This window comes from Perna viridis, chromosome 10, assembly GCF_037379345.1.
Source record: "Perna viridis isolate PV_CMFRI_1.1 ecotype Kerala chromosome 10, ASM3737934v1, whole genome shotgun sequence".
Taxonomy (NCBI): Eukaryota; Metazoa; Mollusca; class Bivalvia; order Mytilida; family Mytilidae; genus Perna; species Perna viridis.
The window spans coordinates 13812867-13836902 of NC_142454.1; the positions used below are offsets into that span (position 1 = coordinate 13812867).

Genomic DNA, 24036 nt, shown 5'->3' on the forward strand with positions numbered 1-24036 from the left:
AACATTTCACAATAAGTCACATGTATGGCAAGCCAAAGTAGACAGAAATGAATATTTTCTAATATTAAAAAATGATTTGGACTGGATTTGGAGGCATCAAGTACTAAATTTGCAAGATTGGATGTAGTGCAATACTTAGAAAAAAATGATATCGGGGGTCGAATATCTCTATTAACGAAACCAATGTTCCAAGAATAGACAATGATTTATAAATAGCATCCTTACGAATAAATTCATTGAAGTCATTAAGGAAACTAGATAAATTTCTCGGATGTGTTTTGAATAAATGTGCTTTATAGATTGTGTTGGTAATGAGCTGAGTGAACAAAATCATTTTTTTAGCTAAAAACCTGCAAGTTTTATTATATTTTTGTATAAAACGATTGTAACGGGTAATAAAACAAATTAGTAAATAAGTTTGTGATATCGATATTTTTAGTGTAAAAGCTTTTCTGCTAGGAATATTATCCGTACGTTATTATCCAACACTTTATTACGAAGAGAACAGTCCAGTTTTTAAGACAAATCAAATATTTCCGAAACATATACTTGAAGATTACACTTTGTATTTTTTTTAAATAAAGGAATAAAATGAATGAGAACCAAAGAAAGAAGCTTTATTATTTCATCATTAATGGAACAGAGATTACTGATCTTGTCTTCTTAAGCAGTCAGTTGAAAGATTTTGTCACTCAGTTTGGGTATCCACTGTATCTTATAGTACTCTTGCCAAATGACGCACAGTTCGTAGCAGGTGACATATAGATTTCTTCTTTCAATTTATTAACCACTTTACTCTTTAGTTCTGTTTAAGTCAAGTTTATAACAGTTGAATGCTAAGTTATGTTCTGAAATAGCGTACTTATTGACCGCTGTAGTTACGATGACGTTAAATCATTTCAATGATTATCTTACAGAAATGGTGTCACAAAAGAGTCCAAAATGAAATTTTGGGTTTTTAATGGTTAATAAATCATTACACATTTTCATTATTTCATTCATTTTTTTTTTAATTTACCTTCAAGGTTGACAAAAATCTGCTGTTCTGCTGTATCCACCCCTCCGTTGTGCAAAAACAAATGTTTTCACGTTTTCCCCCCAAAAAATATACTTGATTTTTTTAAGGAATCTTCCTACCAACAGAAACAAGAGACAAATGACAAATTCTAGAACTTGTTCTGACGGTTTTTGTCCATGTCAAAATATGGTTGGACACAGGGACGTTGTGACTTTCTCAATTTCTGCAAGTTAGTATACAAAAATCTTTTTATATTGATTATGTTCATAATATTCACTAAGCGGTAGAATAATACAAGAATACAACTTGTTTACTATTATTTTGTTTTCAAATTTCGGGATGCTTTACAAGTATGTTAAAGAGTAACCTATCATATGCAGCATTTAAAACAAATACACCGAAATACCTTATTAAAACAAATATGTATGGGAAATACTTTAAAACAAATATAGAACAATGTAGTCAAATCTACCAGCTCTGCCAAATATAATACAATAAATGGAGCATCTATGTCTTAAGGCTTATCAAATGCCTAAAATAACAAAATGTCCAGGGAAAACAAAATTAATCTCGTTATATTTAAAACAAATATTAATTACTGTGTCTCACACTTCTAGATTTAATCAAAGAAACCTTTAGATAATCTTAAATCTTTTCCTCCTTTGCAAAAGGTATATCTTTTTAACTTTTTGACTGTTTAACTTTATATACAACCTTGTCCTAGGATAAAATGTAACCCTCTCTAAAAGAAATTGTCCATAAACCATTTAGATGCAAGGCTTGTTATGCTCACAGATTGGATATTTTAGGCTACGATTCTAAAGATATTACCACTACAAAACAATAAAAGAAATAGAGATATTTCACCGAGCAATAATTAAGTGATCAGTATGCAAGAATATATCACTTTTAAGGAAACAAATTTTCAACAAAGTATCTGCATTCCAAATGTCCCTTAATGTGCCTCTCTCATAGCTGATCTGTTACTTTTTTATGAATTGGATTTCATTCAAAATATCGTGAAAATCAAGAAGGGTAAACACGCTAGATCCTTTTATTTCACATATCACTTATGTGTTCACAGTAGTATATTTGCCGCCAAAAAAGTTTAGTTATTCTCCTAATTAAGAATGTAATCCACCTATGTGACATAAGCATAGTCTGGTTTATTATAGTTCTTAATAAGTGATATGAGATCTGTAAACATGTGTTTTTGTCTTCTTTTCATCATAATGTTTTAATGCAAATCCTTACTTATTTGTATCAATTCGAACTTTCTTCACATAGACATAATGATGTGTTGATTTGGTTTTTTAAATAGAAAAAAAACAGTGTCTTCTCAGGGTTCTCAACTTATATTAAATACCAGTAATTCCCTTTTTTATGTATTAGGTTCGAGGCAGTCGTATTGACCAAGGGCCTATACAGCTGATAAAGTCCCATTGCGACTGTTCGAGGACCTGTTACAGTTTTATGAGACAGAAAAAAAGAATTCAATGAAATTTTTATAAAAAATGTTATTAAAACGGTAACGGAAGTCTAAACAATACAAATGGTTCAAGGTATTGATATGAATTAAGAATAATATGAGGAAATGCATCAATGTACAGCTGAGTGATTTAAGACACGGTGGTGAGAATTACTAGGAAATAACTCAACATAAATTTATTCATATTACTGAAATACTCAGGTCAAATACCTCTTCCTCATAACTGAAACAATTATCATAATGTTACATGAAATTAAAATAGCATTACTCTTGTTAATAATTTTACATTATGCAATATTTGATTGCAGTACACCTTTTTTTCGTCAGTTATTTTTATCTATTTTTTACGGTAAGACATACCCTGTAAAATGCATTTGTTGTGAATATTTTCTTCGCAAAATATAATAATCTGTATCCCTGAAAGATCTGGAATCTTAATTATCTTCTTTTATTTACAATCCCTCTAGCCATGTAATCACTGGAGATCTGAACATAATTAAAAATGAGAAACTCCGAAAGATGATATCTGGTACCAGAATTTTAAAATCATGCTGAATGCAGTTGAAGATTATAAAAAAGCGAGGACAAAGAGAGAGAGAGAGAGAGAGAGAGAGAGAGAGAGAGAGGGTGGGAGAGAGAGAGAGAGAGAGAGAGAGAGAGAGAGAGAGAGAGAGAGAGGGACTGGAACCAGATTTTCTATCGCTGTCAGATTGGAGAAAAACACAGTTAGGTCAACGTCGCATTCAAAACTGCAAACGCTGCATGCGTGATTGACCTAAATCATTATTCAAAACATCTCCCCTCTCTTCATGAAACATATCTTGTTGTTCCTGTGATCAAAAGTAATAAAACCACTGTGTTTGTGTGTCAAACGCAATACTATGAATGCTTAATGCAAGAGGTAGAAATAACTGATATTCGAGTAATCCTAAAGACAAACGCAATGCGTTCAGCAAGGATGTAATCTTCACTAACCACAAATCTGTAATGGTCTCATTGAATTATCTCTGAGGACTACGTGACGTTCCACTTAAGTAAAGGTACAAGGAAGGATCATCTACTTGTTCAAAAAAGTGCTGACGCGCGCCTCACCTAAAGTTTGTCCGCAGTAAAGGTAGGGCAGTCAAAATTCTGTGAAACTGATTACTCAAGTACTAGTATTAACCATATGTGGATTCTGGAAAGAAACCTTTAGATAATCTTAAATCTTTTCCTCCTTTGCAAAAGGTATATCTTTTTAACTTTTTGACTGTTTAACTTTATATACAACCTTGTCCTAGGATAAAATGTAACCCTCTCTAAAAGAAATTGTCCATAAACCATTTAGATGCAAGGCTTGTTATGCTCACAGATTGGATATTTTAGGCTACGATTCTAAAGATATTACCACTACAAAACAATAAAAGAAATAGAGATATTTCACCGAGCAAATAATTAAGTGATCACTATGCAAGAATATATCACTTTTCATTCAAAATATCGTGAAAATCAAGAAGGGTAAACACGCTAGATCCTTTTATTTCACATATCGATATTTCATTTAACGATAAATTATAGACTCAATATCATCCACGTCATATATAGACATTCACCCCGAATTTGAAGACAATAGTCCTCTAAGTATAAAACATATGACAAATGAGACTAGTTTGACTTTAAAATTATAAATTTTCCTTTATTGTGCAGTAATAAATACCAGCTGCTATGTATATGGTGTTTATATTACTCTCGTGTTAAGGTATTCAGAGCTAGCACATTTTAAGTCATTTTGAAACTCGTTACTAATATACACATAATGTTTTGCATTTTTGCTTTTTTTTCACTCATTGTTCATGCATGTATTTTCTGTACTGTTTGAAATACTGGTTTTACCGATTTTGACAGGTGACAATTTTATGCTGCCTATTTATGTTAAAATATACCGGAAATAATAAAACGTAAAGGAAGCGGGATTTTTAGCACTCTATAAAATCTGGTTAAACCAATCTTTCATTTTTTGTCCGTTTTCCTTGTCTTTTCTTATCCTTGGAATATCTTCTTTTGATTACCGCTCAAATTTTGCCCCTTGATTACACTTTCAAAACTGCTCGAAAAAAACAGATTGTTCGTAATGACCGTGAACAAAGTGACGCCGAAAAAAATATTTACGTTGTTGTGGTCCCACATTGTTGTGATCATTAGTGATAATAATTCAATCGTCAATTATATAAATGATGGTAAATGAAACAACCACATAAAGACGATTTTAATTGAAAGAAGTATTGGAAATATTCGACCAAAAGATTAGGCTGAAAATAAAGGAACACCAATAATGGGTAGCATATGACATAAGAACAATGGTAGTGAAGCTTGCAAAGACGGAAACAAAAATTGGTTTATCGTGTGTGGAAGATGTTAATGAGAACTTATTCTTGGTTCCGATTTTTGTCATAGTATATTAAAGACTGGAAAAGGAAGAAACTGAAAATGTGAATGTTTCGACTGTATATTCATCCAGACGTTGACGGAAAAAAGTTAACATTAGCAAAGCAAAGTGAACTGGTTAATTGGGTACTAATTAACGACTAATCCTTGAAGACTTTAGACAGTGTAAATAGTAGAGATGATTTAAGGTGCAAAACAAACTATTTTCGGAGTGTTTCATTATATTAATATAATACTTTGCAGACTTGTATTCATTAATATATGAAGTACAGAGCAGAAGATCTTATATGTTGAAAATGTGCCATAACACCCATGATGTCAAAATGTAGAAATGTTACTTATATTGTGTATCGATTCATTTGGTTCCTGTTTAATGGACCTTTTTCTAGTCAGTTTATACACAGAGTGAAAAAATAGAAACCTTTACTTGCTATGTTTCTACAACTCTATTATGCAAAAATTATAAAACAAATAAAATGCATGTTAGCTAATGTCCACTGTCTGTACATGACGTTTTATTACTCAATGATCAAATATTTTGTGATTATCTGAATATTATCTCTATATCACAATAATGTCAACGGACAAAATTACCTAAATTCAACGATAGTCACAACGAAGCTGTTTGTCAAATTCAATGACACTATAAACTTAACAAGGATTATTAATGATATTTCCTTTTCAACGGACTGTTGCAACCGTCAAGCATATCTCACAGGAAGCAAGAGTACAGCTTGGGGTTTAGTTGGGAAAGGGTTATTCGTTTTTCTGTGTTGTTTTATTATTATGATTATTTTGTTTTTGTTCTTGTGTTTTTGTCGGCGTTTGCAGGACTTGTCCTTGCCTATATCACCTGCATTGTCAATTGTTTCTAAGGAATTTCAGACATTTACAAACGAACTTAAAATGAAATTATATATCTCATTTCACTGATACGTTCGCAATTACAGATGTATGCAATTAACCAGACACATTTTTTCTCGGCAAAATGTTAAATTGCTTTGTATTTCACACCTATGTCTAGGTATTGCAAACATATATTTCATATATATAAACTGAAAACTTCGCCATCTTCAGCACTAGTTACTGGTTTTGAATAATTACATTCAACTTCCCAATATATGCAAAATTAACCTGAGCAACGTGTATCATACAGTTACGTTCACAATGTTAATCGTTTAGAACCAGTGATGCTATTCAAGTCTAATCATGTTTTGCAAACCTTATCTTTACTGCTTTATGAAACAGACTGGCGAAAATAAACGATTCAAATCTTTTCCCCAAGACCTAATGCTTGTTTTATCTCAAATAGGCGTCACAATATCAATATCAGCTGTCCATTTGTTATTAAGAACTTTCTTATATTTTTTAAGTTCAAACAAAATGATTTTACACGAAAATAAAGTGTTTACAGACGACTCCGTAGCAGACGAGAGCAGCAATTATATTATACGACCGCAATTGTTTTATGGCCCTGTATAAAACAACCATTGTATAGTAACATGACTTTTATGGAGTATAATCCAGTATACATATCTCATCAATCATTGAATAATCTAAGTAGTTACACATATATGATAATTTATGAAACATGTTTGAGATTTCGGGTTTAAAACTTGGCTCGGAAGGAGATTCAAATGGACAAATCAACGGGAATCATAATCACAATATACATCTGTCGTTCCAAGTGGAAAAAATATAACATCATTTAAATCCGCGTGTAGTGTTCAACGGACTGTGCATAATTAAACAAAAACCTCGCCTGGAAGAATTTTGATTGCCGTAGGTTTATTGCACAAGTACCTAAACAGACCAAAGTTGTTATTGTTACCAAATGACATGAGTCGTAATCTGAGCTGTAGTGGGTATGTATGACATACCGACAATAACAAAATTCATGATGGGCTTTTATATATCTTTATGTTTATTCTTAGTTTTCAAAGTGCACATTAAATCATGCACTAAGGATAAAGTACAATCTTTTTAAGCCATATATCCAGATCTTATGTTTTTTTTTTATTGATAGGATTTTTTTTTTGGAACAATGCCTATTTGTTAAATCTCATTTAATTAAATCAAAATATCTTGGTTATAAAGGTTAACACCACAATGATTTGTTGAGACTATTAAAATCATAAACGGCAGCACTATACAGTATAATAAACATCAATTCAATTCAATAAACAAAATGAGTTGCACATGTACGAACAATTCGACTTAAAAACCTTATATTACATTTATCAATTTCCATGTTTACAAAGTCTTAAAAACTAAATCAACGGTTCTTGTTCTTGATTGAAAACAAACAACGATCTACCACTACATCCTTCAAAGGATTAATGTTAAAATTAGAAAGAAATAACTTATTCACATTTTAGTGATTTTTTCCTCATATGAGTGTAATGTTTGAGTTTCTTAAATTATCCAACACGATTTAATGTGTACAATTACCTGATACTTCTGAACATAAATCACATAAAACATCAAAAGATCAACTCGAATCTATAAAACACACACATTTAAAAAAAAAAAAAGCTTAAATTCAACAAGTCAAAACAGCAACTCGGATCTACAAAACACACAAACTTCAAAAAAAAAAGCTTAAACTTAACAAGTTAAGTTTTGTCTTTTGTCAGTATATTTGGTTATTTTCTCTCTGTTTTCATTATTCAAACTTCTCCAATATACTCCATAGAACTACAGAAAAATAAGAAATATTGAACATTAAATACACAGATATATCCATATATTTTATTACAACATACAGTCTAAGAAAGGTTAATATAAAGAACCACCTGTCAATCGTGTATTTTTAATACGTATATTTTTGAATACTTTAAGTCTTTTGATTTCCGCTAGAATATTTGTTTACTTAATTACTCTTAAAACCAGCAACATCGCTACAGTGTTGATACTATTAAACCTAACCAGCAGCAAGATATACTACAATAATATTTAAAAATGTCACCACAATAAATTCTATATCATATTGCAACAACTTTCATTTTCAAACAATTGAAAATTAAACGGATTACAAAACATAATGCTCTTGATATATAAAACTGAAATATATTATCCAATGTAAATATTTTACCACCGGGGCAGTCATAACCAGTATCTCTTTTGCAAAGTATTCGTAAAATAATGATATTGTAAAATTGCAAAATTAAAGTATAATGTAACATGAAAACTGTTCTTTAAAGTCTCTAACTACATCTACTTCATCAAAACGTACATTTCTAGTGTTAAAAACAATGTCTTCAGTAATTTAATCCTTTATATGTATAAGAAACCTGTATGAGTTGTAAATGTAATAACACATGTTCGTCCTGACTGTGATGTTTCTATTATAATATTGTTTCGTACTTACGTGTTACATTTTCGACACATCCTGAAATAAAAATAAGAATATATAGGAAAACTGAAAACATGATAAATGAACAAAACTCTATCTAACCTACAATACCTTGTTCCTACAATATCACGAACTTCTTCATCAGTTCGATCACCATTTAAACGTGTCATATCATTTGTCATTAGCAAATTCAGTAAAAAAAAAAACCCTCTAGTCTCAATGGTAATAACTAATTAACTAAATTGCCTTGATAATCTACCATTTAGATTTCTGATTTATAAACAAATCAAAACAGAAATGACAAATATGAACAAATAAACATGAAGCATACGAATTAAAATGATAACAACAATTTTAAACTAAAACAAGTCCTAAGCATGTTTAGTTTACATACATAATAAACATTACTTTATGTATATATTTTTGTCATGCTTATCAACTTAACCAAACAAAATATATTTGTTGTTATAGATAGTGCATACTGTGAAATATTATTGTTCGTGGGGAACTTATTTTCATGGTTTTCATGGATTTAGTTAACCATGAAAAGGAAATTTTTCATTCATTTGTTTGTTAGAGTTTCTAATTCACGATATTATATCTTTCCCCTATACCTCGAACATTAGTCCCCAAGGAATAAATATACCTACATATTTCCGTCAAAAGTATAAATCATTACTAACAAATATTTTGAACTTGAATAAATTTTTTTTTAATTCAATACAACAAAATAGTTTGCGTATTTTAAGTTAAGTACAACATTAATCATATAAAATGTTTATTATCGTTTTTTTTAATATTTTGTTTTTTCTTTTTAACATTAGTGAAAGAAAACAAAATAGCAAAGGATAGATTACTATTTACGTCATAATTATTTAGGTGTTTGTTGATTAGTATTTGATATGTTTATATTTAATCAACAAAGAATGTCTGATATAATGTTCATATTTATAACATTTGTCATTGCAATATGTCAATTAATCAGGAGATTACTGGCTCAAAGTGTCAACAAATAATTTATGACTTTTAAAATAAGATGCCTTATACAATTTGGTCTTTGTCCTCTTCCTTTTTTTCATTAGCATCTATCATAATTGCCTGCTGTAACAAACTTATCTTAAGTAGTATATTGTATATACTTAACAGTCGGATGAAATAAATACATGTACTTATCTTACTTTCTCCTGATACTTACAAACTGAAATAAACAAAACAGATATATCTTCACTAACAAGGATAGTAAACAGATCTTTTGTTTTATCAAATGAAAGCAGCAATGATATACAAAGATTATAGTTTCCTAATACGTATCCATTTATAAAATGACGAAAAAGAGATAATTTTTTAATAGAATGGAGGCTTATAGTATTACTCAACAAAAGAAAACAAAGCCTCAGTATCTGACATTGAAGTGGTTAGCTTATGTCATGACTGGTTACATGTATCTGTCATCGATAGTATTATCAGAACATACATTGTTGAGAATGTCAACAAATAGTGTCTTAATGACATAGAAGTTCATTTTAGCTGGTGAAATGCTCTGTTAACATACATTTACAAACTGTAAGAATTCGATCATGATCATATATGAACAATTTTGTTATTAATTTTCTTTTTAATTTTTCTCATTTTCATTTGATCTAGCTTGCTAATATTTATAACGTAGATATTATCTGTATCTGACAAGTATGGGTTTTTGGTTTTATTTTTAATCTACTCAGTCTTAGTTGTAAATTCCGTCAAAATTATTGTTTTAAATTTCCTAGACTTGTATATTCTCCATCAACCTGAGACACTCTGCATTGATCTATACATGTACTTATATATTTTTTTTGTTCGATATTTACATACTCAAATAAAAGTATAAATCATTGCAAACAAATATTTTGAACTTGAATAAAACTCTTTTTAATTATATACAACTGAATATAAAAGTATTTTTAGTTAAATAAAACATAAATACTATCAAATATGTATTATTGTTTTTTTTCTCTCTTTTTCTATAATTGAACACGTTTTTGTTTAACGGTAACATTATCTGCATTCCGATATTCTATCTCTATCTTCTATCTAACTTTTCAAGCTATTTCGCAATTTCTAACAGATGATAATCTTATATAAATATCTTTAAATACTTTTGTTAACTTACTCGGTATGAATGAGTATATACATCTACTTGTCTTACAGTCTATTAACAAATATACCCAGAATTTCCAAACATTTTTGTTGTAAAAATACAAACGATATAATATGTATTGTTTTCAAGGAAACCTTAACAGTAGTGAAAGAAAACAAAATAGCAAAGGATAGATTACTATTTACGTCATAATTATTTAGGTGTTTGTTGATTAGTATTTGATATGTTCATATTTGATCAACAAAGAATGTCTGATATAATTTTCATATTTATAACATTTGTCATTTCAATTTTTCAATTAATCAGGAGATTACTGGCTCAAAGTGTCAACAAATAATTTATGACTTTAAAAATAAGATGCCTTATACAATTTGGTCTTTGCTCTCTTCATTTTTTCATCAGCCTAAATCATAATTGCCTGTAACAAACTTATCTTAAGTAGTATATTGTTCATACTTAACAGTCGGATGAAATAAATACATGTACTTATCTTACTTTCTCTTGATACTTACAAACTGAAATAAACAAAACAGATATATCTTCACTAACAAGGATAGTAAACAGATCTTTTGTTTTATCAAATGAAAGCAGCAATGATATACAAAGATTACAGTTTCCTAATACGTATTCATTTATATAATGACGAAAAAGAGATAATTGTTTAATAGAATGAAGGCTTATAGTATTACTCAACAAAAGAAAAAAAAGCCTCAGTATCTGACATTGAAGTGGTTAGCTTATGTCATGACTGGTTACATGTATCTGTCATCGATAGTATTATCAGAACATACATTGTTGAGAATTTCAACAAATAGTGTCTTTATGACATAGAAGTTCATTTTAGCTGGCGAAATGCTATGTTAACATACATTTACAAACTGTAAGAATTTGATCATGATCATATATGAACAATTTTGTTATTAATTTTCTTTTTAATTTTTGTCATTTTCATTTGATCTAGCTTGCTAATATTTATAACGTAAATATTATCCGTATCTGACGAGTATGGATTTTTGTTTTTTTTTTTAATCTACTCAGTCTTAGTTGTAAATGTCGTCAAAATTATTGTTTTAAATTTCCTAGACTTGTATATTCCCTATCAAACTGAGACACTCTGCATTGATGTATACATGTACTCATATAATTTTTTTGATACTTACATACTCAAATAAAAGTATAAATCATTGCAAACAAATATTTTGAACTTGAATAAAACTCTTTTTAATTATATACAACTGAATATAAAAGTATTTTTAGTTAAATACAACATAAATAATATCAAATATGTATTATTGTTTTTTTTTTCTCTCTCTCTTTTCTCTATAATTGAACAGGTTATTGTTTAACGGTAACATTATCTGCATTCCGATATTCTATCTTTATCTTCTATCTAACTTTTCAAGCTATTTCGCAATTTCTAACAGGTGATAATCTTAAATAAATATCTTTAAATACTTTTGTTAACTGAGTCGGTCTGAATAAGTACATAAATCTACTTGTCTTACAGTTTATTAACAAAAAACCCCAGAATTTCCAAACATTTTTGTTGTAAAAAATACAAACGATATAATATGTATAGTTTTCAAGGGAACCTTAACAGTAGAGAAAGAAAACAAAATATCAAAGGATGGATTACTATTTACGTCATAATTATTTAGGTGTTTGTTGATTAGTATTTGATATGTTCATATTTGATCAACAAAGAATGTCTGATATAATTTTCATATTTATAACATTTGTCATTTCAATTTTTCAATAAATCAGGAGATTACTGGCTCAAAGTGTCAACAAATAATTTATAACTTTTAAAATAAGATGCCTTATACAATTTGGTCTTTGTCCTCTTCCTTTATTTCATTAGAATCTATCGTAATTGCCTGCTGTCACAAACTTATCTTAAGTAGTATATTGTATATACTTAACAGTCGGATGAAATAAATACATGTACTTATCTTACTTTCTCTTGATACTTACGAACTGAAATAAACAAAACAGATATATCTTCACTAACAAGGATAGTAAACAGATCTTTTGTTTTATCAAATGGAAGCAGCAATGATATACAAAGATTATAGTTTCCTAATACGTATTCATTTATATAATGACGAAAAAGAGATAAATTTTGAATAGAATGGAGGCTTATATTATTACTCAACAAAAGAAAAAAAGCCTCAGTATCTGACATTGAAGTGGTTAGCTTATGTCATGACTGGTTACATGTATCTGTCATCGATAGTATTATCAGAACATACATTGTTGAGAATGTCAACAAATAGTGTCTTAATGACATAGAAGTTCATTTTCGCTGGTGAAATGCTATTAACATACATTTACAAACTCTAAGAATTTGATCATGATCATATATGAACAATTTTGTTATTAATTTTCTTTTTATTTTTTGTCATTTTCATTTGATATAGCTTGCTAATATTTATAACGTAAATATTATCTGTATCTGACAAGTATGAGTTTTTGTTTTGTTTTTAATCTACTCAGTCTTAGTTGTAATTTCCGTCAAAATTATTGTTTTAAATTTCCTAGACTCGTATATTATCCATCACACTGAGACACTCTGCATTGATCTATACATGTACTTATATAATTTATTTCAATATTTACATACTCAAATAAAAGTATAAATCATTGCAAACAAATATTTTGAACTTGAATAAAACTCTTTTTAATGATATACAACTGAATATAAAAGTATTTTTAGTTTAATACAACATAAATAATATCAAATATGTATTATTGTTTTTTGTCTCTCTTTTTTTTCTATAATTGAACACGTTATTGTTTAACGGTAACATTATCTGCATTCCGATATTCTATTTTTATTTTCTATCTAACTTATCAAGCTATTTCGCAATTTTTAACAGATGATAATCTTATATAAATATCTTTAAATACTTTTGTTAACTTACTCGGTCTGAATGAGTATACACATCTACTTGTCTTACAGTCTATTAACAAATACCCCCAGAATTTCCAAACATTTTTGTTGTAAAAAAAATACAAACGATATAATATGTATAGTTTTCAAGGAAACCTTAACAAAAGTGAAAGAAAACAAAATAGCAAAGGATAGATTACTATTTACGTCATAATTATTTAGGTGTTTGTTGATTAGTATTTGATATGTTCATATTTGATCAACAAAGAATGTCTTCTATAATTTTCATACTTATAACATTTGTCATTTCAATTTTTCAATTAATCAGGAGATTACTGGCTCAAAGTGTCAACAAAAAATTTATAACTTTTAAAATAAGATGCCTTATACAATTTGGTCTTTGTCCTCTTCCTTTTTTTCATTAGCATCTATCATAATTGCCTGCTGTAACAAACTTATCTTAAATAGTATATTGTATATACTTAACAGTCGGATGAAATAAATACATGTACTTATCTTACTTTCTCTTGATACTTACTTCCTGAAATAAACAAAACAGATATATCTTCACTAACAAGGATAGTAAACAGATCTTTTGTTTTATCAAATGAAAGCAGCAATGATATACAAAGATTATAGTTTCCTAATACGTATTCATTTATATAATGACGAAAATGAGATAAATTTTTCATAGAATGGAGGCTTACAGTATTACTCAACAAAAAAAAAAGCCTCAGTATCTGACATTGAAGTGGTTAGCTTATGTCATGACTGGTTACATGTATCTGTCATCGATAGTATTATCAGAACATACATTGTTGAGAATGTCAACAAATAGTGTCTGATAACATAGAAGTTCATTTTAGCTGGTCAAATGCTATGTTAACATACATTTATAAACTGTCAGAATTTGATCGTTATCATATATGAACAATTTTGTTATTAATTTTCTTTTTAATTTTTATCATTTTCATTTGATCTAGCTTGCTAATATCTATAACGTAAATATTATCTGTATCTGACAAGTATGGGTTTTTTTTTTAATCTACTCAGTCTCAGTTGTAAATTCCGTCAAAATTATTGTTTTAAATTTCCTAGACTTGTATATTCACTATCAAACTGAGACACTCTGCATTGATCTATAAATGTACTTATATAATTTTTTTTTTCGATATTTACATACTCAAATAAAAGTATAAATCATTGCAAAAAAATATTTTGAACTTGAATAAAACTCTTTTTAATGATATACAACTGAATATAAAAGTATGTTTTTAGTTAAATACAACATAAATAATATCAAATAAGTATTATTGTTTTTTGGTTTTTTTTGTCTCTTTTTTTTTCTATAATTGAACACGTTATTGTTTAGCGGTAACATTATCTGCATTCCGATATTCTATCTTTATCTTCTATCTAACTTTTCAAGCTATTTCGCAATTTCTAACTGATGATAATCTTATATAAATATCTGTAAATACTTTTGGTAACTTACTCGGTCTGAATGAGTATATACATCTACTTGTCTTACAGTCTATTAACAAATACCCCCAAAATTTCCAAACAATGTTGTTTCAAAAAATACAAACGATATAATATGTATAGTTTTCAAGGAAACCTTAACAAAAGTGAAAGAAAACAAAATAGCAAAGGATAGATTACTATTAGGTGTTTGTTGATTAGTATTTGATATGTTCATATTTGATCAACAAAGAATGTCTGATATAATTTTCATATTTATAACATTTGTCATTTCAATTTTTCAATTAATCAGGAGATTACTGGCTCAAAGTGTCAACAAATAATTTATAACTTTTAAAATAAGATGCCTTATACAATTTGGTCTTTGTCCTCTTCCTTTTTTCATTAGCATCTATCATAATTGCCTGCTGTAACAAACTTATCTTAAGTAGTATATTGTATATACTTAACAGTCGGATGAAATAAATACATGTACTTATCTTACTTTCTCTTGATACTTACATCCTGAAATAAATAAAGCAGATTTATCTTCACTAACAAGGATAGTAAACAGATCTTTTGTTTTATCAAATGGAAGCAGCAATGATATACAAAGATTACAGTTTCCTAATACGTATTCATTTATATAATGACGAAAAAGAGATAAATTTGTAATAGAATGGAGGCTTATAGTATTACTCAACAAAAGAAAAAAAAGCCTCAGTATCTGACATTGAAGTGGTTAGCTTATGTCATGACTGGTTACATGTATCTGTCATCGATAGTATTATCAGAACATACATTGTTGAGAATGTCAACAAATAGTGTCTTAATGACATAGAAGTTCATTTTAGCTGGTCAAATGCTATGTTAACATACATTTACAAACTGTAGGAATTTGATCATGATCATATATGAACAATTTTGTTATTAATTTTCTTTTTAATTTTTATAATTTTCATTTGATCTAGCTTGCTAATATCTATAACGTAAATATTATCTGTATCTGACAAGTATGAGTTTTTGTTTTTTTTTAATCTACTCAGTCTTAGTTGTAAATTCCGTCAAAATTATTGTTTTAAATTTCCTAGACTTGTATATTCTCCATCAAACTGAGACACTCTGCATTGATCTATACATGTACTTATATAATTCTTTTTGATATTTACATACTCAAATAAAAGTATAAATCATTGCAAACAAATATTTTGAACTTGAATGAAACTCTTTTTAATGGTATACAAGTGAATATAAAAGTATGTTTAGTTAAATACAACATTAATAATATCAAATATGTATTATTGTTTTTTTTTCTCTCTCTCTTTTTTCTATAATTGAACACGTTATTGTTTAACGGTAACATTATCTGCTTTCCGATATTCTATCTTTATTTTCTATCTAACTTTTCAAGCTATTTCGCAATTTCTAACAGATGATAATCTTATATAAATATCTCTAAATACTTTTGGTAACTTACTGGGTCTGAATGAGTATATAAATCTACTTGTCTTACAGTCTATTAACAAATACCCCCAAAATTTCCAAAAAATGTTGTTTTAAAAAATACAAACGATATAATATGTATAGTTTTCAAGGAAACCTTAACAAAAGTGAAAGAAAACAAAATAGCAAAGGATAGATTACTATTAGGTGTTTGTTGATTAGTATTTGATATGTTCATATTTGATCAACAAAGAATGTCTGATATAATTTTCATATTTATAACATTTGTCATTTCAATTTTTCAATTAATCAGGAGAATACTGCCTCAAAGTGTCAACAAATAATTTATAACTTTTAAAATAAGATGCCTTATACAATTTGGTCTTTGTCCTCTTCCTTTTTTCATTAGCATCTATCATAATTGCCTGCTGTAACAAACTTATCTTAAGTAGTATATTGTATATACTTAACAGTCGGATGAAATAAATACATGTACTTATCTTACTTTCTCTTGATACTTACGAACTGAAATAAACAAAACAGATATATCTTCACTAACAAGGATAGTAAACAGATCTTTTGTTTTATCAAATGAAAGCAGCAATGATATACAAAAATTATAGTTTCCTAATACGTATTCATTTATATAATGACAAAAAAGGGATAAATTTGTAATTGAATGGAGGCTTATAGTATTACTCAACAAAAGAAAAAAAAAGCCTCAGTATCTGACATTGAAGTGGTTAGCTTATGTCATGACTGGTTACATGTATCTCTCATCGATAGTATTATCAGAACATACATTGTTGAGAATGTGAACAAATAGTGTCTTAATGACATAGAAGTTCATTTTAGCTGGTCAAATGCTATATTAACATACATTTACAAACTGTAAGAATTTTATCATGATCATATATGAACAATTTTGTTATTAATTTTCTTTTTAATTTTTGTCATTTTCATTTGATCTAGCTTGCTAATATTTATAACGTAAATATTATCTGTATCTGACAAGTATGAGTTTTTGTTTTTTTTTTAATCTACTCAGTCTTTGTTGTAAATTCCGTCAAAATTATTGTTTTAAATTTTTTAGACTTGTATATTCGCCATCAAACTGAGACACTCTGCATTGATCTATACTTATATATTTTTTTTCGATATTTACATACTCAAATAAAAGTATAAATCATTGCAAACAAATATTTTGAACTTGAATGTTTTAATGGTATACAACTGATTATAAAAGTATTTTTAGTTAAATACAACATTAAAAATATCAAATATGTATTATTGTTTTTTTTTTTTTTTTCTCTCTTTTTTCTATAATTGAACACGTTATTGTTTAACGGTAACATTATCTGCATTCCGATATTCTATCTTTATTTTCTATCTAACTTTTCAAGCTATTTCGCAACAATATACTTAACAGTCGGATGAAATAAATACATGTACTTATCTTACTTTCTATTGATACTTACAAACTGAAATAAACAAAACAGATATATCTTCACTAACAAGGAAAGTAAACAGATCTTTTGTTTTATCAAATGAAAGCAGCAATGATATACAAAGATTATAGTTTCCTAATACGTATTCATTTATATAATGACGAAAAAGGGATAAATTACTAATAGAATGGAGGCTTATAGTATTAATCAACAAAAGAAAAAAAAGCCTCAGTATCTGACATTGAAGTGGTTAGCTTATGTCATGACTGGTTACATGTATCTGTCATCGATAGTATTATCAGAACATATATTGTTGAGAATGTCAACAAATGGTGTCTTAATGACATAGAAGTTTATTTTAGCTGGTGAAATGCTATGTTAACATACATTTACAAACTGTCAGAATTTGATCATGATCATATATGAACAATTTTGTTATTAATTTTCTTTTTAATTTTTATCATTTTCATTTGATCTAGCTTGCTAATATCTGTAACGTAAATATTATCTGTATCTGACAAGTATGAGTTTTTGTTTTTTTTTAATCTACTCAGTCTTAGTTGTAGAATTCCGTCAAAATTATTGTTTTAAATTTCCTAGACTTGTATATTCTCCATCAAACTGAGACACTCTGCATTGATCTATACATGTACTTATATAATTCTTTTCGATATTTGCATACTCAAATAAAAGTATAAATCATTGCAAACAAATATTTTGAACTTGAATAAAACTCTTTTTAATGATATACAACTGAATATAAAAGTATGTTTAGTTAAATACAACATTAATAATATCAAATATGTATTATTGTTTTTTTTTTCTCTCTCTCTTTTTTCTATAATTGAACACGTTATTGTTTAACGGTAACATTATCTGCTTTCCGATATTCTATCTTTATTTTCTATCTAACTTTTCAAGGTATTTTGCAATTTCTAACAGATGATAATCTTATATAAATATCTGTAAATACTTTTGTTAACTTACTCGGTCTGAATGAGTATATAAATCTACTTGTCTTACAGTCTATTAACAAATACCCCCAGAATTTCCAAACATTGTTGTTTTAAAAAATACAAACGATATAATATGTATAGTTTTCAAGGAAACCTTAACAAAAGTGAAAGAAAACAAAATAGCAAAGGATAGATTACTATTAAGTGTTTGTTGATTAGTATTTGATATGTTCATATTTGATCAACAAAGAATGTCTGATATAATTTTCATATTTATAACATTTGTCATTTCAATTTTTCAATTAATCAGGAGATTACTGGCTCAAAGTGTCAACAAATAATTTATAACTTTTAAAATAAGATGCCTTATACAATTTGGTCTTTGTCCTCTTCCTTTTTTTCATTAGCATCTATCATAATTGCCTGCTGTAACAAACATATCTTAAGTAGTATATTGTATATACTTAACAGTCGGATGAAATAAATACATGTACTTATCTTACTTTCTCTTGATACTTACGAACTGAAATAAACAAAACAGATATATCTTCACTAACAAGGATAGTAAACAGATCTTTTGTTTTATCAAATGAAAGCAGCAATGATATACAAAAATTATAGTTTCCTAATACGTATTCATTTATATAATGACGAAAAAGGGATAAACGTTTAATAGAATGGAGGCTTATAGTATTACTCAACAAAAGAAAAAAAAGCCTCAGTATCTGACATTGAAGTGGTTAGCTTATGTCATGACTGGTTACATGTATCTGTCATCGATAGTATTATCAGAACATACATTGTTGAGAATGTCAACAAATAGTGTCTTAATGATATAGAAGTTCATTTTAGCTGGTGAAATGCTATGTTAACATACATTTACAAACTGTAAGAATTTGATCATGATCATATATGAACAATTTTGTTATTAATTTTCTTTTTAATTTTTGTCATTTTCATTTGATCTAGCTTGCTAATATTTATAACGTAAATATTATCTGTATCTGACAAGTATGAGTTTTTGTTTTTTTTTAATCTACTCAATCTTAGTTGTAACTTCCGTCAAAATTATTGTTTTAAATTTCCTAGACTTGTATATTCTCCATCAAACTGAGACACTCTGCATTGATCTATACTTATATATTTGTTTTCGATATTTACATACTCAAATAAAAGTATAAATCATTGTAAACAAATATTTTGAACTTGAATTTTTTAATGGTATACAACTGATTATAAAAGTATTTTTAGTTAAATACAACATTAAAAATATCAAATATGTATTATTGTTTTTTTTTTCTCTCTTTTTTCTATAATTGAACACGTTATTGTTTAACGGTAACATTATCTGCATTCCGATATTCTATCTTTATTTTCTATCTAACTTTTCAAGCTATTTCGCAACAATATACTTAACAGTCGGATGAAATAAATACATGTACTTATCTTACTTTCTCTTGATACTTACAAACTGAAATAAACAAAACAGATATATCTTCACTAACAAGGATAGTAAACAGATCTTTTGTTTTATCAAATGAAAGCAGCAATGATATACAAAGATTATAGTTTCCTAATACGTATTCATTTATATAATGACGAAAAAGAGATAAATTACTAATAGAATGGAGGCTTATAGTATTAATCAACAAAAGAAAAAAAAAGCCTCAGTATCTGACATTGAAGTGGTTACCTTATGTCATGACTGGTTACATGTATCTCTCATCGATAGTATTATCAGAACATACATTGTGGAGAATGTCAACAAATGGTGTCTTAATGACATAGAAGTTCATTTTAGCTGGTGAAATGCTATGTTAACATACATTTACAAACTGTAAGAATTTGATCATGATCATATATGAACAATTTTGTTATTAATTTTCTTTTTAATTTTTATCATTTTCATTTGATCTAGCTTGCTAATATCTATAACGTAAATATTATCTGTATCTGACAAGTATGAGTTTTTGTTTTTTTTTTAATCTACTCAGTCTTAGTTGTAAATTCCGTCAAAATTATTGTTTTAAATTTCCTAGACTTGTATATTCTCCATCAAACTGAGACACTCTGCATTGATCTATACATGTACTTATATAATTCTTTTCGATATTTGCATACTCAAATAAAAGTATAAATCATTGCAAACAAATATTTTGAACTTGAATAAAACTCTTTTTAATGATATACAACTGAATATAAAAGTATGTTTAGTTAAATACAACATTAATAATATCAAATATGTATTATTGTTTTTTTTTTCTCTCTCTCTTTTTTCTATAATTGAACACGTTATTATTTAACGGTAACATTATCTGCTTTCCGATATTCTATCTTTATTTTCTATCTAACTTTTCAAGCTATTTCGCAATTTCTAACAGATGATAATCTTATATAACTATCTTTAAATACTTTTGTTAACCTACTCGGTCTGAATGAGTATATACATCTACTTGTCTTACAGTCTATTAACATATACCCCCTGAATTTCCAAACATTTTTGTTGTCAAAAATACAAACGATATAATATGTATAGTTTTCAAGGAAACCTTAACAGTAGTGAAAGAAAACAAAATAGCAAAGGATAGATTACTTTTTACGTCATAATTATTTAGATGTTTGTTGATTAGTATTTGATATGTTCATATTTGATCAACAAAGAATGTCTGATATAATTTTCATATTTATAACATTTGTCATTTCAATTTTTCAATTAATCAGGAGATTACTGGCTCAAAGTGTCAACACAAATAATTTATAACTTTTAAAATAAGATGCCTTATACAATTTGGTCTTTGTCCTCTTCCTTTTTTTCATTAGCATCTATCATAATTGCCTGCTGTAACAAACTTATCTTAAGTAGTATATTGTATATACTTAACAGTCGGATGAAATAAATACATGTACTTATCTTACTTTCTCTTGATACTTACATCCTGAAATAAACAAAACAGATATATCTTCACTAACAAGGATAGTAAACAGATCTTTTGTTTTATCAAATGAAAGCAGCAATGATATACAAAAAATATAGTTTCCTAATACGTATTCATTTATATAATGACGAAAAAGGGATACACGTTTAATAGAATGGAGGCTTATAGTATTAATCAACAAAAGAAAAAAAAGCCTCAGTATCTGACATTGAAGTGGTTAGCTTATGTCATGACTGGTTACATGTATCTGTCATTGATAGTAATATCAGAACATACATTGTTGAGAATGTGAACAAATAGTGTCTTAATGATATAGAAGTTCATTTTAGCTGGTGAAATGCTATATTAACATACATTTACAAACTGTAAGAATTTGATCATGATCATATATGAACAATTTTGTTATTAATTTTCTTTTTAATTTTGTCATTTTCATTTGATCTAGCTTGCTAATATCTATAACGTAAATATTATCTGTATCTGACAAGTATGAGTTTTTGTTTTTTTTAATCTACTCAGTCTTATACTCGGCGTCACATAAATAACATACTGTTAAAATTTGAATAAAAATATTTTCTACGACTTTATTGACACCAACCGTCGTTTAAATTGTCTTAAATGACTTGCTCATTCGTTTAGCCAAACAGCTTCTCAAAAACAAGTCGCTTGTTAGCTTAAATCATGCGTAACAAATCCTTACGGGAAAATCCCATACTAATATCCGCCATGTTGGTTTTTACTGGACGATTTGTTTACAAACGAAGTGCGTAAGTTCCCGTCGAACTCCGGTGACAATCGTCTGCTTGATCAACTTCTCGGTATTATACGTTGTTCGCGTAAAATAAATACGAGATATCCGAAATAACGCCGAATTGCATTCTGGGTTCTTCTGTTTTTGGACGAACCATTTAAACGTAAACAACATCTCCTAGCAACCCGATCACTGTAAACATGGCCGACTTTTTACAATGCAAATATTGCCACCTAGAATTAAAATCTGACCAGAATTTAACGATTCAATGTTTAGGGAGAAGCCGTTTGGCTAAACGAATGAGCAAGTCATTTAAGACAATTTAAACGACGGTAGGTGTCAATAAAGTCGTAGAAAATATTTTTATTCAAATTTTAACAGTATGTTATTTATGTGACGCCGACTATAGTTGTAAATGCCGTCAAAATTATTGTTTTAAATTTCCTAGACTTGTATATTCTCCATCAAACTGAGACACTCTGCATTGATCTATACATGTACTTATATAATTCTTTTCGATATTTACATCCTCAAATAAAAGTATAAATCATTGCAAACAAATATTTTGAACTTGAATGAAACTCTTTTTAATGATATACAACTGAATATAAAAGTATTTTTTGTTACATACAACATAAATAATATCAAATATGTATTATTGTTTTTTTTTTTCTCTCTCTCTTTTTTCTATAATTGAACACGTTATTGTTTAACGGTAACATTATCTGCTTTCCGATATTCTATCTTTATTTTCTATCTAACTTTTCAAGCTATTTCGCAATTTCTAACAGATGATAATCTTATATAAATATCTGTAAATACTTTTGTTAACTTACTCGGTCTGAATGAGTATATAAATCTACTTGTCTTACAGTCTATTAACAAATACCCCCAAAATTTCCAAACATTATTGTTTTAAAAAATACAAACGATATAATATGTATAGTTTTCAAGGAAACCTTAACAAAAGTGAAAGAAAACAAAATAGCAAAGGATAGATTACTATTAGGTGTTTGTTGATTAGTATTTGATATGTTCATATTTGATCAACAAAGAATGTCTGATATAATTTTCATATTTATAACATTTGTCATTTCAATTTTTCAATTAATCAGGAGATTACTGGCTCAAAGTGTCAACACAAATAATTTATAACTTTTAAAATAAGATGCCTTATACAATTTGGTCTTTGTCCTCTTCCTTTTTTTCATTAGCATCTATCATAATTGCCTGCTGTAACAAACATATCTTAAGTAGTATATTGTATATACTTAACAGTCGGATGAAATAAATACATGTACTTATCTTACTTTCTCTTGATACTTACATCCTGAAATAAACAAAACAGATATATCTTCACTAACAAGGATAGTAAACAGATCTTTTGTTTTATCAAATGAAAGCAGCAATGATATACAAAGATTATAGTTTCCTAATACGTATTCATTTATATAATGACGAAAAAGAGATAAATTACTAATAGAATGGAGGCTTATAGTATTAATCAACAAAAGAAAAAAAAAAGCCTCAGTATCTGACATTGAAGTGGTTAGCTTATGTCATGACTGGTTACATGTATCTGTCATCGATAGTATTATCAGAACATACATTGTTGAGAATGTCAACAAATGGTGTCTTAATGACATAGAAGTTCATTTTAGCTGGTGAAATGCTATGTTAACATACATTTACAAACTGTAAGAATTTCATCATGATCATATATGA

At 27.9% G+C, this 24036-nt stretch overlaps 1 long non-coding RNA gene across 1 annotated transcript; it reads right to left on the minus strand.

Moving 5' to 3' along the window:
• Positions 1-6982: 6982 nt before the first annotated feature.
• Positions 6983-13826, minus strand: LOC148604622 (uncharacterized). Its single transcript, XR_015916098.1, has 2 exons — positions 9465-13826; positions 6983-8322 (listed from the first exon to the last, which is right to left on the minus strand). It is a non-coding gene; the product is annotated as an uncharacterized LOC148604622 (long non-coding RNA).
• Between the last annotated feature and the right edge of the window lie 10210 nt (positions 13827-24036).